Genomic DNA, 5,593 nt, shown 5'->3' on the forward strand with positions numbered 1-5,593 from the left:
CAAAAGAACACCTCTTGGTGTAATCTTACGTTGCCTTGATCATTCACAGGCGCGAAAGGTGATGGAAGAAGTCCATGACGGAGAATGCGGTCCTCACATGAGTGGACTGATGATGGCAAAGAAAATCACACGTTTGGGGTATTATTGGACCACAATGGAATCCGATTGCATCAAATATGTAAGACATTGCCACAATTGCCAAATTTTCGGGAATGTACAACATGTCCCTCCTTCATTGCTCTATACGATGACATCTCCTTGGCCATTCTCGGCCTGGGGAATAGACGTAATCGGGAAGATAACTCCAGCCGGAACAGGAGGTCACTGTTTCATCCTAGTGGCGATTGACTATTTTACCAAGTGGGTAGAAGCGGCTTCCTACACTAGTCGCACAGCCAAAAACGTGGCAAAGTTCATACAAAATAATATCATCTGTCGATACGGTTGCCCACATGAGATCATCAGTGATAATGGATCCTATTTCCAAGCTGAGACTGAGCAATTGCTAGCCAAGTACAAAATTAGGCATCACCACTCCTCGCCATATAGACCACAGACTAATGGTGCGGTAGAAGCAGCAAATAAGAACGTTGTCACGATTCTCAAGAAAATGATTGACAACTATCGAGATTGGCCAAGCAAGATACCCTTTGCTCTTTGGGGATATCGTACATCTGTTAGGACGCCCACTGGGGCTACTCCCTTCTATTTGACCTACGGCATGGAAGCTGTACAACCAGTTGAGTTAGAGATACCATCCTTGCGTATCTTACTCGAAAGTCAAATCCCAGAAGCCGATTGGAAGAGGGATAGATATGAAGAACTCATCCTCCTGGATGAACGCAGGCTATGCGCCTTGCATAATGTCCAAACATATCAAGTCCGTATCAAACGAGCTTTCAACAAAAGGGTTAAGCCCAGGAATATCAAGGAAGGAGACTTAGTGCTCAAATCGGTTAGAGCTCTTTTATCTGTCGATCCACGGGGAAAATTCAAACCCAATTTGGCCGGACCTTTTCTAGTCAAATCCATACTCCCGGGGGGTGCGGTTAGAATCACAGACCTGGATGGGAATGAGTTCTCCAACCCGACAAACCTTGACCAATTGAAGCGGTACTATGCCTAGAATAGGAACAAAAACGCGCCTCGCGTAACCTCACGTGTCGCTATTGTGGCACTAAATAAACCGGCCTCCTGGCCAAGCTGAAATATAGCTAAATGTCACCTTGCTCTTGCATTTTGACAATTTTGTCGTCCTCATATCATCAAATAAACTGATCTGCACCTTCAGAGTAAGCAAAAGCTCATGCTCATTTTTCTAAGTCCAACATTCTTACTATTATCGAAGCCCAACAAGATCTCTCCTAGGCATAAACAAGCTGGGCTCCTGCGCAGCTCCATTTGCTCAACAATGACCAAAAGACGGGGATCACCTCTCAAATCCTCATCAACATGCCCTTGGAAGACATACACATGCAAAAGGCAAAACCCAAATGCCCTCCGCCTAGCAACAAAGAAACGGTGGGGTCGGCCCTATTTATGAATCGGTCTATGAAGTCCAACATTCTTACTCCTTTCGAGGTAACTAGGCGGTCTACCTCAAGTCTAGTCAACCCAAGCAAGTCTCTAAATTTGCTCTTGTACCCTTGCGAAGTAGAGGGAATGGCAGGCAAATGTTCGGGGTCCCACCCACCAACCGCAGCAATTTCTTCAAGAAATGGGCAAATATCGCCTCCAGGGAACGCAAAAACATGGTAATTTGGGTCCCAATAATCAAGACAAGCATCCAAGAAAGGTTTAACAACCTTGATTAGCCTCAAACTCAACAATGATCCAAGGTTATAGGCGCCCATATCATATTTCTCCATATTCGAAAATTCGTTCGTCCATTTCTTCAAGCGAATCTCCAAAGTATTCATGATGAAGAGTTTATTTAGAGAATTTTATGTAATAAGACGAAGAAGAGACGGAAGAATTATGTGAATAAAAGCTCCATCGACGTTTCTATTTATACTAATTTCTGTTTCCAAAAATCCGTCAGAACGGAACACCTTGGGAACAGGCGCAAAGACTGCTTTGCGCCTCTTCAAAGGGACGCAGCTCATGCTGCGCCTCTTCCTCAGCTTCACTTCTGTGATTTTCCGCGTTGGATCTTTCCTAATTCCGTGACGAATAATTTCCTATTCCTACGGGTTATTATTTTGGTAAATACGTGGGAATTACCATGTTTCAGGCTTCCTAATTCCGCGGACGTGCATTTCGAGGCGACGTCGACATTTTCGCCATTTTATCGCACGTGCACATTTTCATTTTTAGGAAATAATAATAAATTACATTTTCGTTTTAGGAGATAATTTTAATTCATTTACATTTCTCATTTAATTTATTCATTTTAGAAAAATAATTTTCAATTTACTGAATTTCAACATTTATGTACTAATTTTTTAAATTCCATTTCTACATTTCTAACTTATAGATTTCTATTTTTCTTTTTTTTTAGGGGGTAACCCTCCCTACCGTCCGGTCATTTCCGGCAAAATTCTTGCATTTTTGCATTTCTTTTGAGTCTTTCATTTTGCGCTAATTGAGGCCATATGTATATACAAATGAATGTTTTGCGTGATTTCTATGTAAATTTCGGCAGCATGACGGCGTAACCATCATCTACCAAACCTGTTCAAAGCTAACCTGCAGATACAAGCAACACAACCCAGCAGCAAAGGCACACATGCCATCTTATATACACCAAACAAGGGAAATGTACAATAAACTGGGGGCTCTCGCCCCACACAAAAGTCCAAAATGTCCAAAATGAAGGTAAAAAAGGTACAGACGTGCAAGTCTACAAAAACAAAACAAAACTACTACTGGTCTCCCTCCAGCTCCGCAACTCTTGCCGCAAGGACGGCAATCTCGGCGTCCCGAACCTCGAGCTCCCTCAACAAGCGAGCTGTCTCCTACCGAGACTGGGCCAACTCTCGCTCCAGCTCGCGGTCCTCCCGTAAACAACCAAATGGGCTCATGTCAATCGGTTCAATCAAATACAAGAGAAATTAGAAAATCAAAATTCAAAATGAAATAGGCATAAGGTTCATACCTGACGGCCTCGACCGCCGACAAGTGCCTCGACGGAAGTAGCTCGCAGCCGGTTGGCCACCCTCCATAGCGCCACGAACCGAGACGGCGCCACCTGCATTTGTTTTAAAAAAAAAAAAGGAAGTTCTCAAATAAATTGAATAAAATTCAACCAAATGTGTTCTTACACGAAAATTATACAAGTCGGAGGCTCACCCTCCGAATCAGATGCTGCCAGTCGTCCAGGCCAGCATCCCTCACAGCCACGTCAAAGTCACGCAGCTCGGAGAGCGTCGTCCTCCCGGTCGCGTCAGTGTACTCGAGGGTCTCGGGGTACTCTGGGGGCTCGATGCCCGCCGCCCCGACCTCCTGCAAAGTCAAATATTTCTCATTAACCGATGATCTTTCATCATAAGTTTTCAAAAAAAAATCATCAAGTAAAGAAAGAGAGCAAAAATGCTCACCACTACCGGCCAGTACGCCAACCTCCCGTAGAGGAACGCCGAGTAATCCTCGCCAGGAAGAAGGAGTGCGTCGCCACTAGCGCCAGCCAAGTCCGCCTCCCTCTCTGCCTCAGAAGGCTCCCTGAACATCGTCCTAGGAGGATCGATGGGAACCGTCAACACATCCCGAGAGCACTGACGAGCCAAACGCTCGCCCAAGTACCACACAGGACCCATCGACGTCCTCAACAGCAGCCGGCTTGAGCTCCTGGGTCGAAGGACCTCAGCCACGAAAGGAGGCGCTCCAACGTACTCCGCCCAAGGTTTGGGCACCCACTGTGATAAGACAAACAAAGATCATTCCTACGATCGATTAAAAATAATGAAGAGGCAAATAAATATAAGTGAAATGCTTACGCTGCCTAGCTGAAGCGCGTTCACGTCCCGCCGGTAGACGCCGTGAGAAGAACGCTTGCTCTTCGTCCTGCACATCACCCAATCCCTCACGACGGGATAGGGCTTCTCCAGCGGCTCCGTCCTCTTGGGCGCGAGGCCCGGGAAGTAGGAGTACACCCACGCCTGCGGAGTAAGATGGTTAATGACGATCTTTCGTAATTTGATAAAAGAAGGAATTGATTTTAGTCTCAATAAAGGTTCATACCTCCAGCAGTAGTCCAGGTCCGACAGCGCCAGGAGAAGTCCCCTTCTCCATCAACTCCGGACGAACCATGGTCCTCATGAAGTGAATGATGACCGCAAAGCCAGCAGTGACCCAGTCCCAACGCCCTAGGGAACTCAGGTCAGAAAGGAAGGGAAGAAGCTTCGTCGACAGCCTCTCGCCTTTGTCTCCGAGGTAAATCGAAGACAGAAACCACCAGAGCCACAAACGAGCCCTCTGCTCAGCTGTGCAGGGAGGAGGAGCCGTCTCCCTCCCATCAATCGTCACCAGCGCCAGGATCTTTCCCGCGAAGTAGTCTCGAACGTAGGAGCTGGGCACCAAACCCGGCACCGTGACAGCCTTCGGCGACAAGTTCCAGCCGATCAACCTCCTCGCCTCGGCTGAGTCCACCCTCATGGCAGTCTCCGGCCACTCCACAGCCTTAGTCCCGCACGGCAGACCAGAAATCATGTTGTAGTCCTCCAGAGTGACTCCCACCTCACCGAAAGGCATGTGAAACGTGGAAGTCGTATCCCAGAATCGGTCCAAGAAAGCGCGGACCAGGCTAAGGTTAGCCCGCAGCTTCCTCTTCGCGATACCCCTCCAGGCCTGCACCAAGGAACCGAACGCTCCACGCTCGATCATGGCCCGCTCCTCCGCCGACAGCCGCTCGTAGTGCTCCATCGCTGTCATATAGCCCGAGAACGACCTGATGTTCCCGGCCTCCTATTATGATTTGAAACAAAAAGCTATCTTTAGTTTTGAATAAAAATCGAAACAGACATGAGCAAATGAATGAAAGAGAATGAGTAATGAGTAGTGAATTCCTATTTACCAAGCTCTTCACCGTCCTGTAGGACAGGTGACCCTCTGCAGCCCACAGCAGGTGCCTGCTCACCCAAGTCTCAGCCCACGCAGGAGCTCCTCTCAGCTGACGACCTCCTCGTCAGACGTTGGCCCGTCTCGGGGCCTCCTCCTCCTCAGCAGCCTCCTCCTCGTGAACCTCGTCTCCAGCAGCCATCACCGCGGCGGTGAAGGCCTGCTCTAAAGCCTCCTCGACATCAGCATTGTCTATCTCCATGGGAGTCCTCCCAGAAGTAGAAGCCACATCACCTGTGACACTAAAGCAAATTTAGGCCGCGTCACGTGACGACAAGCCTTGGTTAAGGGATTTTCACGCCTTTGGAAGCCCTGAAACCGCTCTTTTCTCGCCATCTTTGGCCATATTCTCGCTAACCTAATCACTCATGTGGTAATTAGGGTCAGATCAAGCCTAATTTGAAGCCGAGTTCAGGGTTCAAGTTGAAATTTCGGCAGCATTTAGTTGTAACGGCGGTTATGCCTTAGAAAGTGTCCTGAAAAAGTTATCGCAAACCGAAATTCCGAGATGACAGGAAGTTTACCCATCGTCCAAGGG

This window comes from Silene latifolia, chromosome 11 (genome assembly GCF_048544455.1).
Source record: "Silene latifolia isolate original U9 population chromosome 11, ASM4854445v1, whole genome shotgun sequence".
NCBI lineage: Eukaryota > Viridiplantae > Streptophyta > Magnoliopsida > Caryophyllales > Caryophyllaceae > Silene > Silene latifolia.